The 14,305-nt window shown below is 40.1% G+C and overlaps 1 protein-coding gene across 1 annotated transcript in view; it reads right to left on the bottom strand.

The window, feature by feature from the left end:
* The window catches only part of VSNL1 (visinin like 1), a 900,977-nt gene that overhangs the window by 834,841 nt on the left and 51,831 nt on the right, over positions 1–14,305 (bottom strand). The gene's annotated exons all lie outside the window — the stretch shown is intronic.

The following is a 14,305-nucleotide window of genomic DNA, read 5'->3' as shown; positions in this document are numbered from 1 at the left end:
TCATACTTCAGATCCATGTCTGCAATAATGCCTGTAAGTTTGATTTGTGGCATATTTTTAATTTATTTGTGATGGAAATATAATTATGACGGCAGAATTATTTTATAAGGATGCTGGAGTAAATATAATGAGCTTGGTCATTTGGGGATTGAGCATGAGGACTGAGTTTGCTAGGCACTTTTTGATGAAGTGAGGTGCTTTTTGTGTGGTCAGTTGTAATTTGCTTATCGTGCTGGCTGAGGAAATGACCGTGGTGTCCTCTGCATATATTAATGAAGGCATGGAGCATATATAGTTATAATAGTCATTATACTGAATAAGGGAGGACCTTGGATTAATTCTTGAGGTACTCCTATTGTTACAGGCAGAAACACAGACTGTGAGGGTTGTTACAGATCTGCCTGCAATCTGCTTTGTAGAGAACTGTTCAAGCACCTTCCTGTTACCTGATGTGCATCAGATTAGCCATACTGTTTAGGAGTAGCTCATGAGACACTGTTAAAGGGGTAAGTCAAGGAGTAAGGAAAAGATAGGGCCTGCCCCACCGATTACTGCCTCTGCTTTCACTGACCTTTTTTTCACTTCCTTCTTCCATACTTGATCCATCTTTTGAAGTATTCCCCTGACTAACAGTGCTTCACCTGTTACCGTACTCATTTTTCCCACAATTTCATAACATCTCTTCTTTTATAACTTGTAAAATTTTTGCAATTCTCCCAGTCTCCCACTTTTATTAATTTTGTTCCCCTAAATTACATAAGTATGATTTTACCATTCCCTGCCATACCCATTCATTCACCATCTCCCCTATGTGTTTTTCGTCTGTTATTGTTCTTTTCTCTCCCTTCCCAAACTTCTTTATCTGTTTGTATTCCTCCTTCTCATTTCTCTCTCTCTCCCAGTTAATTCGTATACTCATGAATTTTCAGTTTGCCATCCTTTTCAGCGAGAATACCATTACTTCTCCAATTCCTACCTGCTCTCCTCTCATACTTTTTAGCATTTGCTGCTTTGCTTCTGCTCCCACTATCACCTGATCCCCTGCAGTGTGATATAGATTTGTGTTGGATCTTAGCTCCCTTAAGTTCTTCTCTCTCTCTCATAACGTTTTTCAGTTGCTGTCCATTTCTTATGTCTGGCATGTCTCACAGCCTCCTTAATTCATTTCCAGTGCACATAGCTTTCAGTTGCTTTTAAACCTTGCTCCCCCTTATACTTTCCTTAACCAAACTGTATTCCCATAAAACCCATATCTTACCCATGTCCCTTTCCACATTCCATATTCCTTCCCTTTCATGTGTTTCCTGTTACAAAGGCGCCATGTGCATCATGCTGTTCTTAAATGTAATAAAATCTCTCCATTATTATACAGAACTGTGTGTGTGTGTGTGTGTGTGTGTGTGTGTGTGTGTGTGTGTGTGTGTGTGTGTGTGTGTGTGTGTGTAAAGGCGTAACTGCTGTCCGTAATGAATCAAAATCATGGGTACAGTGAGACATACACAATATACTCCATACTAATATATTTTACAAATAATTTATTTAACTTTTGTTTGTAGCTTTGAGTACTGCTAAGCTTAAATGTAAGATGAACAGAGAAGTCACTGGCAATTTAAGCACATGCAGAATGTTACTTCTTTACCTGTGACTGCTCGTTGTTTCTTTTAAAGAGTGTACTGAGAGAGTAACAGCATGACATGATATTGCTTAAATCGGTGTAAGTCCAGTTTCAGTGCATATACACACATTTTCTACTTTTATTTATTTATTTATTTAACATTTGTTAACCAGTTTGGCCCAGTTTCAGTGGAGACCTGAGGGAAAAGCACTATATACTTATACAATTATATAAAAATAAGTAAAGTAAAAATAAACAAAGAGACAAAAAGCGAAACAATGGCAAAAATTAATTATGTTACATAAAATGTCCGTTCTCATAAAATAAACCAACAAATGAGAAGTAACTTTATACATACTGATATTACATAAGAAATAGGGCATAAAGCTGTTTAAGCCTTAACATTATTAAACTGTTTGCAGGTAAAAGTAGCAGGGCAAGAAATTAGGAGCAGAAGGAAGAGGAAGGGGCTTTTTCTACATTTTCAGATTTGTAAAGTAGTAGTAGCAGTCTTAGGAGATCAGCTGCCCTTTGTGATGACACTTCTTAAATCCTCTATTTGTGTTTCTTTTTTAAAGTTTACTTTGGATAGCTCTGACCCCCTCTGGGGGGGACCACACAATATGTGTAATGTGATGTAAGCATAAGCTGTTTCTTTCCCATGTAGTGTTTATGCATCTACTGTCTTGGCCTTGGCAGAGTGCACTGAAAGACAGTTTTGTAGGACGTGATGCTACCTAAACTGAAGTATTCCAAATTATTTCAAGGTGAGCTACGTATCTTTTCCAAGACTCTTTGATTTATGGGATGAAAGCAGTTATGCTGTTCTTTAGAAACTGGTTGCAACACCAACTTTATTAAATCTACCATTTAGTGGTGTCTTTCTTTTTTCTTGTTTTGAATTTTAGTATCTGACACAGTAATAATATATAACGATTTCTGGTGGCAGCATCCTTGCTACCTCTTTTATCATCTCTCCTGGCCTGATTGCTTCCTAACACTCTGCTGTTTGTCAAGATTATCTTGGTCTTTTCCTTTATGGTTGTAATTTACAATTTCATTCCCCCTAAAAAGAAAAAAATGAAATGTTTCCTTGGATTGATTGCAATTCATTATTATATACGTTTGATAGCGCAGATTTGCCATCAAGTTTTTTTTCTTCCATTAGGCCCAGAATGAAATGCACAGCATTTTAAGTTATCCAGAAATGGGGATGCCTTGCCCTCCAACACCCTTGAAGTAGTGATAATAAGCACATTAAAAAATACATTAAGGAAAAGTATTTTCTTTTATTATCTTGGCAGACCTCTGGATTTGTGTGCAATCTTGTTAATAATAGATTACAACCACAGATAATTTTGGAATGGTATGCAATGCTGGCTTTATAGCGCATTTAGCTCTAATAGTTTTAACTGAGATTACATTTTGTTTTATCACTTCTAACATACTACTACAGTGGTACTGAGAGCCACTGGGAAATATGCCATACAAAAATAAATTTACTGCAGTTACACTATCAAATGTTCCATTTGCTTGATGTACTCTAAGAAACTGGCCCTGGGAGACAGAAATCATTTAATTTGCAATAAATGCAGGGCAGTGAAAGTGGTTTTGGATGAACTTAGTTTAGCATGTGTTTAGAAACACAAATTAATAATATGTGAAATACAAATGCACCGCCGAATGACAGAAAAAAGCCAAAATAGAAAAGCTATGACAAATGATAAGTACTAGTTTTAACAAAAACACCTACCATTAAGGAATCCCAAAAATTCCAGGTAACAAAGCAAGAACATTCTGAATTCTAAAAGAACTGTCAGAAAAGAGAGCTACCAGAAAGTACAGTTGTGTACACTTACCATAAATGTAGATGTTCGAGTGTATTCACTGTTGCAGTCATTACATTTGGGTAATCTTGCTGGCAAGTTGCCTTCAGCCAGCCTGAATTCCAAAGTCTAGGGTCCTGTGTTGGCTGCTGTCGCCCCTTCCCTGACGCCAGGCTGTCAGGGGTATAAAAGAAGCAGCTGACACCATTTTCTTCAGTTTTTCTTGCCCCAGATGTCAGGTGCCCCCAAAAAAGGGTAGCCAAATTTTATTTATATATATTAAGAAATACACCAATATAAATTTTACCTTCATCTATAAGCAAATATACCACATAGGTAGTATAAATCAGAGGAGGAAAGATAAAATCCAAAAGAAAAAAGGGGGAAGGCGGGTGGGTAACCTGGACTGCAACAGTGAATACACTCGAACATCTACATTTATGGTAAGTGTACACAACTGTACTATGTTCTTTGTGTTTCACTGTTGCAGTCATTACATTTGGGTAGAGTCCCAAAGCTACGGTTGGGAGGCTGGAACTAGACAGCAGTAGGAGTGGCTATGAGGCCCTGCAGAACTGCAGTGGCAAAGCCTGCCCTGGATTTAGAGTAGAGTGGCAGATGATAATGCTTTGTAAAGGTGTGCACTGAACTCCAAGTAGCCGCCTCTAAAATGTCTGTGGTTGGAACTCCCCCGAGAAAGGCTGCTGAGGTGGCTGCAGCTCTGGTGGAATGAGGCCTAATGCCCTTAGGCACTGGTTTGCCATGGTGTAAGTAGCAGAAACAAATGCAGTGGCCTAACCACTTAGATATAGTCTGCTTTGAGATAGGCTTTCCTTGTGATCCTGCAGCATATGTCACTAGTAATTGCTTTGTCTTTCTAAAAGCTTTGGTTCTGCCCAAGTAGAATCTAAGCTGTGTGTGTACGTCCAAAGAATGCAGAATTCTCTCCCCCTTGTTCTGTGGATTTGGGTAAAAGGTTGGCAGATGGATGGCTTGGTTAAGAGCCACACTGGACACTACTTTAGGCATAAATGTTGGATTTGTCCTCAGGGAGACCCTGTCTGGATGAAAAATGATGAAAGGTTCCACAGCCATGAGTGCCTGTAGCTCTGAAACTCGTCTTGCAGAAGTAATTGCTAAGAGCAGAGCTGTTTTCCATGAGAAAAACTTCATATCAGCAGAAGCAGCTTGCTCAAAAGGAGGCAGGGTGAGCTTTTCCAAGACCTAGTTGAGGTCCCATGCAGGTATTGGTAGTCTCCTGGGGGGATCTTAAATTTTTGGCTCCTCTGAGGTACTGCCTTAATAAAGGGTGAGAAAAAAATGGTGGTGCTGTATTGTAATGAGCCGAAATGGCAGAGGCATGAATTTTTATTGATGTAAAAGATAGGCCTTTGTCCAGCATCTCAGTTAAGTATTGCAAAATCTGAGGAATATTTGGTACCGCTGTATCAGTTCCTTGTGCCTGGTTCCAGGCACAGAATCTCTTCCATTTTCCAGCATAAGACTTTCTAGTATTAGGCCTTCTGGCTTTCAGAATGACATCCATCACAGCTTTACTGAGAGGTGTTTTTTGTGTGACTACATTATTCGCCATGCTGCCAAGTTTAATGTCCTGAGTTGGCAGTGCATGACCTGATTGTCTTGCTGGGACAGTAGTCAAGGTATTTGAGGTAAGGTCCAAGCTGGGTATAGAGATAAGTTTCTTAGTATTGGGTACCAGTGCTGGCGTGGCCAGTCTGGGGCAAACAGTATCATCTTTGGCTTCTCCTGTCTGACCATTAGGAGTACCTTGGGGAGGAAAGGCAGTGGCGGAAAGGCATATACTGATAGGTTTTTCCAGCTGAAAGATAGGGCGTCCACTTTCCATGCTTGTCTGTGATAGGTCCTTGTGCAGAATCTTTTTAGTTGGTAATTGAGAGGGGAGGCAAATAGATCTATGTCCGGGCATCCCCATTTCCTTGTTATCATGCTGAAGACTTGTGGATCCAGCTTCAACTCATGAGGATCCATGAGGTTTCTGCTTAGTTTGTCTGCCAGACTATTTTCCTTTCCTGGCAGGAATTGTGCCTGCAGATGTACTTAGTAAGTCAATGCTGTGTCCCACAAGGTCATGGCTAGTCTGCAAAGGGGGTAAGAATGTGTGCCCCCCTGCTTGTTTATATACCACATGACCATGGTGTTGTCTGCCTTTATCAGTAGTTGTCCCGGATGAAGTAGGTCCTTGAAGGCTGTCAGGGCATTTTGAACAGCTAACATCTCTTTTTGATTGATATGTAGATGCATTTGGTTTGAGGACCATGTGCCCTGAATGCATTTTCCTGCCATGTGGGCTCCCCAGGCATAGTCTGATGCATCCTTTGTTAGTGTCTGCCTGGCTGGAGGTAATGTGAATGGCTGTCCCTTGTTCTGGTGACAAGCCTTTGCCCACAATCGAAACTCCTGTTGTAGATGGGGAATTATAGTCACTATTGTTTCCAGGCTGTGGCAATGCCGAGTCCAAACACTTTTTAGGTACCATTGTAGTTTCTTCATATGCAGTCTTGCATATGGAATGAGTAGAATGCAGGAAGCCATGAAGCCCAGGGCCTGCAGAATTTTTCTTGCAGGGAGCTTGGTCTTTGTTGCCATCATTTGAAAGTAATGAGTCAGTTGCCTTTGTTTGTCTGGCGTGAGATAAGCCATCTGGGCAGTTGTATTTAAGCTTGCACCCAGGAATATTATCTCTTGTGAGGGCACTAGTTTTGATTTCTTTTCATTTACTGTGTACCCTAGGCAAATTAATAATCTTTTTACAAATGCCAGATGCTTTAGTAGAATGTCCTTGCCCTCTGTTTGAATAAGGCAGTCATCCAAGTAGGGATATATCTGAAATCCTATCTGCAAAATGCAATTACTGGTGCCAGGCATTTTGTGAAGACCCTGGGCACAGTAGATAAGCCAAAGGGCAGTGCAGAGAATTGGTAATGCATTGAGATAGCTACGAATCTGAGGTATCTTCTGCAAGATTGTCTGATTGGGACATGCAGGTATGCCTCTTTGAGGTCCAAAGTAACTAGCCAAGCCTTCTTGCCCAGCATGGGTAGAAGTTGCAGCATTGTTAACATTTTGAATTTTGGAACATCCAGGAAAGTATTTAGGATTGACAAGTCCAGTATTGGTCTCCAGGCTTTGTCCATTCTGGGAACCAGGAAGAGTCTTGAGTAAAATCCTTGTCCCTGTTCTTGCTGTGGTACTCTTTGAATAGCTCCCATGTCCATGAGAGCAGCAATTTCCTTTTGTGCCTCTGCTCATTGGTTTTGGGGCAGGTCCGGCATACCTTTTGATTTTGGAAGAGAGTGAAAGTGGAACCTGTAAGCCTGAGAAACTATATTCAGTATCCATTTGTCCTGGGTGATTATGTGCCAATTTTGTGCAAAAAGTTCTAGCTCTCCCCCTAGGGGTGCTGCCAAAAGGTAAGTGCTTGGCTTTTGTAGAGGAAAGTCATTGGGACTGTTTCCTATAAGGTTGTGATTTGTCTTCTCCTCATTTGGGGGCAGAAGCACCCCATTGTTTGGGTCTGTAGGAGCCTTGTGGCTGAGATCTGCCTTTTGGGCGTCTGTATCTGCCTCTTTGTGGCCTGTCTGACACCTGAAAGGACCAATTTTATGAAGGCTAGTTTCTACTAAACCTAGGTGGTTGAACCTGTAAGAAATCCTTTACTGTCTGCATTGATTTTGCTTTATCCTCCATTTTCTTTAACACCTCTTCTGCCTTAACACCAAACAAAATATGTTGTAATGGAGCATCCAATAATTTTACTTTAACATGTTCAGGTAAACTTTGTTTTTTTAACCAAGCATGCCTTTGAATGACAGCACCTGTAACTGTGGCTCTGCAAGAAGCCTCTAATGAATCAAAACCACATTGCAGAGTATGCTTTCCCACTTGTTCAGCTGCATGCAATAATTCCTGCATTTTCTTATTGTCAGGATTCTCTGAATTAGTAAGCATTTTCTGTTTTAACAAAGACAAGAGGTACTGCTGATATTTAAGCATGTGAAACTGGCAGTTTAAAGCCCCTACAGCTAAAATAGCAGAAGTGTAAACTTTTTCCCCCATCTATCCAGAGCTCTAGAATCCCTATCAGAGGGAACAGGGTTTTTACCAGTGGAAGCCATAACCCCTTTGGGACCCTGAGAAACAGTCTCAGGGTCAGCAGCAGGGTTTTTATAAAGAAATTTATGGGAGTCAGGGACCCTGTAATATCTGTCTGGCTTGACTGGTGCAGGGGGTAAAGAATCAGGAGACAGACTGGATTCAGAGAAAACATCATCAACAATATCAAGCACAGGGGGGATAGCCAGGGGCCTGTGCTGGGGCAATAAAAGAAAATCTCTGAGCCTTTTCTTGGGTTCTGAATAATCCTGGCTCTCCCAGTGGAAATGCTCCCTCATGGTGTGCAGTTTCCCCAAAAGAGTAATCCTCAGGTGGAGAGGCTGAAGGTATAGATTCTTCAGCATCAGAGTCTTCATAGGAAGGAAGAGAATAGCCCTGATCTGAAGAGGAATCAGAGGAAATAGAAACCTGGTTAGAGGAATCATAGTCAGTGTCTTGCCTAGGCCTTTTACCAAGAGGGGGATGGAAACCCCTGATCAAAGTAATTAAGTCTTCGGCCATTTTAAGCATCTGTTTCTTTGGCATGGTTGACTGTCCAGGAGAATGCTGTACTTATTTCTTTGTCTTTAATGGTGTCTTTGACTGTACTTTGGCTGCTGCAGAGGATTTAATAGTAAGCTGTGAAGGTCTGAAAACACCCTCAGAAGCCGATGCCTGCTCAGCGGCTCCGGACCCATCTGAGGGAATATTTTCCATAGGCCCAACACCTTGAGTATCCAGAGGCCTAGTTGTCTCCACGTGGGAGTTGGATACGGCCTGTGGCTCTGAGGTAGTGGGTGTCAGGGGCTGCAAAAGCGCCTCACTGAGAACCGGCGACTGGCCTAGAAGAGGCTTTGTCATCGGTTTTGGACCTCGGATGCCTGTCCTTTTCCTTGTCTTTGCATTTTTTATGAATTCCGGTCATCGGTTGTTCTGACGGCATTATATAGTTAAACCTTCGGCCAAAGTAATGAAATGGAAAATCAAACCGACGTTTAATAGTGCATTTGTTGAATCTAGCACAAAACCGACAACAGAAGAATCAGAAGAAATAGAAACCTGATCTGAAGATTCATAGTCAGTGTCTTGCCTAGACCTCTTATCAGGAGGGGGATGGGAACCCCTGATCAAGGTAATCAAGTCTTCGACCATTTTGAGCATCTGTTTTTTGGGCATAGAGGACTGTTTACGTGGCTCTTGAGTTTGTTTCCTTGCTTTACAAGGCTCTTTAGTCTTTGCCTTTGAAGCTGAAGTCATTGTAATGTAAAGACGTTTAGGTCTGAATACACCCTCAGAAGCCGGTACCTGCTCAGCGGCTCTGGACCCATCGGAGTGATTAGCGTCCGAGGCTCCAATACCTTGAGTATCCAGCGGCATGGCCGACTCCACGTGGGAGTCGATAGTGGCCTGCAACTCTAAAGTAGCAGGCGTCAGGGGCTGCCAAAGCGCCTCACTGAGAATCGGCGAACTGGCGACTGGCTTAGGAGAAGCTTTGTTGTCAGTTTTGGGCCTCGGTTGTTTATCTCTATCTTTTTCTTTGCATTTTTTGTAAACTCCGGTAGTTGGATGGCTATCTGATGACATTTCAGGGTAATTAAATCGGCGTCCAAAAAAGTTTAAAGCAAAATCATACTGACGCTTAATAGTGCGTTGGTTAAATCTAGCACAAAACCGACAACCATTAACATTGTGATCAGGGCCTAGGCAAGGAATACAGTAAGAATGAAAATCCTTATGAGGTATTTGCTTCCCACAAGAAATACAGTTATTAACTTTTTCTGACATCGGTCTGGAGCAAGAAAAAAGTTTCATCAATGGGGTACTTAGCTTTATTGAAGACTTCGGATCTGAAACTCAAATACGAAAATCTCAGGAGTCGGCCAACCAGCACTTGCGAACTGTTTCTGCTTTGGGCACCGTGTGGCAAGAAAGACTGAAGAAAATAGCGACGGCTGCTTCTTTTATACCCCTGACAACCTGACATCAGGGAAGGGGTGACAGCAGCCGATACAGGACCCAAGACTTTGGAATTCAGGCTGACTGAGAGCAACCTGCCAGCAGGATTACCCAAATGTAATGACTGCAACAGTGAAACACGAAGAACATCTAAGTATATTTTAAGCACATCGCTGAACAGCAGAATGTCCAAAGAATCCAAGAAGCAAATGTGATTCCCTTCATAAAAGATGGGAGTAATGCAGGGGAAGAAAACTACAGACCTATTAGCTTTTGCTCTGTGGTAGTGAAATAATGAAAGAAAAAAGAAAAATGCTAATCACATAAATCCAAGAGAAGAAGAAATGGAGCAATATGAACTTATTGCGAAAAGGCCACACTTTTTATTGTTTGCCTTTTTATCTCTCCAGCTAGCTGTCTATCTGTTTTGTTACTTTTTTAAATAGTTAGCCCCAGTGGAGAGATTAGCAACTTTTGTTACTGGGGAAGATGTTGAAAGTAGTACACATCAAGAAAAATATGTTATGTACATTATAGCCGAATGAAAATATTACTTCATGCCAAGCAGTTTTTTAAAATACAGAGTAATATATAGACAACCCTGCTTACAAATAAGTATCTGCGTAAGCTTGCAAAACATTCAGCACAATGTGACCAATGCAGACAACTAACAATAAATTACAGGAAGCTTCAGCAGCAATTGAAAATTAAGGAAGACATTCCCACTCAGAATGAAGATAGCTGGCAGCCTGCACAGAATACAAGTAGGTGAAATATAGAGAGGGGTATTCCAGTGGTGCAAGGGGCAGCACTGTCACCTCATAACAAGAGATTCTCCACATAACAAGAGATTCTCCAGTTCAATTTGTGGTTGGGGTGCCTGGAGTGTACATTTCCTCCCTGTATCTGAATGTGTTTTCTCCAGGGACTCCTGTATCCTCTCAACTCCCCAAAACACAAAGTAGACTAATTTGTAACTCTAAATTCCTCCTAGATATGTATGGTGTGTATGTGGGTGTGGCATGGCAAAAAGGACTGGCAATCTACTTCCAGTTTTTACTTGACCAATAAACTCTGTGATTGGTGGCGGCTGTTCATAGGGTCAGTACAGGTGATGGATTTGACACATGAAGCATGGCTGCATGGAAAACATGCAGAGAGACCCAAGCAAGGAAGAAATTCACAAATAAAGGTCAGTGGAAATTAACTACTTCCCTCTCATGAAGATAAATCATGGCTGATACATAGGCCTTGCCTCTTAAAAGAAGATGAGAAGGTTTACAGGAAACCATGACAGCTAAACATGCATCTCTCACACATTCAGTTACATAAATAAAATGTAACCATTTTCTCCATAAGCCCTTGACCTTCAACAGCCAGCAACATTCTACTGCTTATTGGCTTATTCATTCTTCTTGACCCCAGCATCCTGGGACACTGGGAGAGGGAAATCACACACAGGGCTCATAACCAACATCTAGTAAAGATTTGTTGATTTTTTTTTTTTTGTAACACTTACAACAGCGTGTCTACTGCCAGGAAATCATAGTACAATGCCTGCTATCCTATATCCACTATACATTTTTACTATTACATGCCTGCAAATCCAGCTAGATTGCATGTGCACTTATTGATGCAAAGTCTCGGCAAGACAGCTGCAGTCCTAAAACTTCCCTCAGTTGGTGTTCTTATGCAAGACATCACCACCCCCTTCCCAGGACAGGTGAAGCAGCACCTGTAGCCCCTCACTCCCAATTGGTCCCAGCTAGCTTCTCCAGTGTTCATGTTATTAAGCAAACCATAGATTTCTGGGGCAGAGTCAGGATGAAGTCCAACATATCATCACAATGGCAGCAGGACCACAGAATGTGACGTACACTGTCATTCTCTGTTGCCTTATGATATGACAGTTTTAAATTAGCCATTTCCAAATGATGACTGCAGGCATGGAAGTAATTATGATTAGTTAATTCTGAAATGTATATTTTGCTAATCACAGAATGAATGTGTGGCAAAATCTGACACATTTATGGGCAAACATTTGCCAAGTTAGAGGAAGGCTTGGAATATCATTAATTTCCGAGCAAACGCAATCTGAGATGTTTGCTTCATATGCTATGGCAATGTCATTGCAGAACTGCATTTCCAAGCATAATTCTACATGTTCCTAATGAAATGATCTTTTCAAAGGATGATACACAAATGAAGAAGGAAAGTGCATGAAGTGGTGTGGCCTTGTAGTTGGTATGCTAACAATCTGGATACAAAATGTTAAGAACTATCATGCGGCTTGTAATCAAAAAACAATGCATCACTGAGGAAACATCATATGTTTATATTCTCAACATTTTACTATATTAGAACTTTGATTGTCCTGCATGCTGCATTCTGGATTTGAGTTGTAAGAGACAGAGAAAGAGGGAAAAGGTGAGTTTCATGTTTATTGTACACTTTTCCTTTTACTCCGATTACTTGTGACCATGCAGTTAGTATATGTAAACATCAAGGGTCCACATTGGAGAGGTTCAGAGGACTTGACCTTGCAAAAATCACTATTTCCTGTTACATGGCAATGTTTTAAGTGGTGATCATTTGTAAGTGTAATCAGTGTCATTACTGTTGCTTTAGTTCCTATTGTTTGGGTTTTAACTTGGTGAGATATGTTTAATCATAGTAAATCCATTTTATGTGGGCTAGAAAACTATAGTGAAATGAAATGAAGTAGGTATTATTTGTACTACTACTTTTAAACATACATTCCTTAGGTAAACAGTAGGCTGTCAGTCTGCCAATAATTATATGCCTAGCTATTAATCTAGGGTCAGAATCAAACCCTGTACTTTGTATTTGTGAGGTAAAGACCTCAATCATCATGAAGTTGTACTCTTCATATAATGAAATGGGCAAATACTGTGTGCAAAAAAAAAAAAGAACAATAAAAGAAACAGCACTGAGTACATTGTATAAGTCCAGAATTTAACTTTAATGTATACTCTATGCTTTGCCTAGTCATAAAGTTATGGTAAGCATTCCAATAATATTTAGTAGGTCTGACATGTAAGCAGATGACATAGTGTTATACTGATAGTACTTGGGTCATTATTTTTTGTAAAAGTTAAAACCGTGCTGTGTCCAGTTCTGGAAACAAATTTATGCTACATGCAATTGCTAAAAGAAATTTAGGTCACAGAAATTCACCTAATATGCACTCTTTTTATTTCTATATGAAATTCAGTCTTGTACTGAGCAGTGAAAGAACTGAAGTGATGCCGGTGATAGTGCATTCAAGTACAAACGCAAATGCTTATCAGCCTGATAACTGCAGAAACCATCAAGACTTTGAGGAACTTTGGAGGAGTAGACACGCACTAGCCTTTATTATGTGACTCAGCCGCACCAGTAAATGATATGATATAGTTAGACCGCAGCTGCCATATAAGGTGCCCTTTAAAGAACCACATTATTAATTTAAGTGGAAAGTGTCCAGCACAAACATACAAGCTGATTTATGAACTTGATGGAAATAATATGCATGAAAGATAAGACTCATTTAATCTTACACCACTGGAGATAAGCTGCCTTAGCAGGGATATGACATTTTATTCACACATTTGTTTTATAAAACTTCTATACATAAAATGAATTAAACAAAAAATTTAAAAATGTAACTTAATAGAACAAAGGGAAACACTAGTTATTAAAACACCTTAAAGATGAAATGCACAATAAAACTATTTTTCACATAGGAACAAATTATCTACTAAGACCAAAAACAGTATGATATCAATCATTTAATTGAAAATAAGAAAATACATTTTCTAAATGTGCAACACTTAACTATACATAATATACAGTAAGTACTAATAAAGTTTCCTGTGTCCAAATCGTCTGGACTACCACTGCTGTGTATACACCATGTCCATAGAATGTGAAACAGTATCTCTGGTGGCAGCAAAACATATTAGCATGACTGCTTTTAAGCCTTTGGCTATCTCGTGTTTAACCAGCAATATATAACCAGTGTATAGGGTCACAAGCTTCACTTGGGCATTACTTCAGTGGACATAATATCTCAATGGAGACAAACTCTGGCTGTAACCAATCAATGGACCCACATGACAAATGTAAATAGAAAGCAAAGTAATAGTGCAGATCACCTCAGACAGTAGCAAAATCAGTAAAAACTGATGTATAGTATAATGTAGGATACTAAAATTGAAATGTTCTTCTATATTTTCTGAAAGGCTTATAGGCAATGCAACAATGCAAACTTAACAAAATAAATCAAAATCAATATGCAGAAATACTAACAGACTAAAAAACAGAACAAAAATGCTACTAGCATATAAAAACCAAATCCTTTGTTAAGATACTAACAATGATGTAGCAAAAAATATAGAGAAATAAAAGCAGAATGGAAGAAGTGGTTGGCTCAGCCAGCCAGCTGAAGATGCTTTGCAAACAGTTTTGCTGTCCCAAGTTGTAATTGCCTGAGGTTCTTTTTTCCTGTACTTTTATTCTTTTTGCCTCTGCATTTATGTTTACTTTTTTCCTCTGCACAAGTTTCCACCACCTCTGGGGCAGGATACTCCCTTGAGTTACTACTGCTCCTGTAAGAAACCAGTATCCTGAAATTTCATCTTTTATGGCTACTCCACAGCCATGTACTGTGCATTCTGATTTTTGCAGTCCTATTAATCCTGAACATGTTAACTATTTCAAAATTGCATATGCCGTGTGCACTTAGAAATGTATCACAGCACCTGCTATTCTT

Source organism: Protopterus annectens, chromosome 1.part0, assembly GCF_019279795.1.
Source record: "Protopterus annectens isolate FY-2018-M chromosome 1.part0, PAN1.0, whole genome shotgun sequence".
NCBI lineage: Eukaryota > Metazoa > Chordata > Ceratodontiformes > Protopteridae > Protopterus > Protopterus annectens.
The sequence above is the reverse complement of the archived record's forward strand: the minus strand, read 5'-3'. Positions and strand labels throughout refer to the sequence as shown.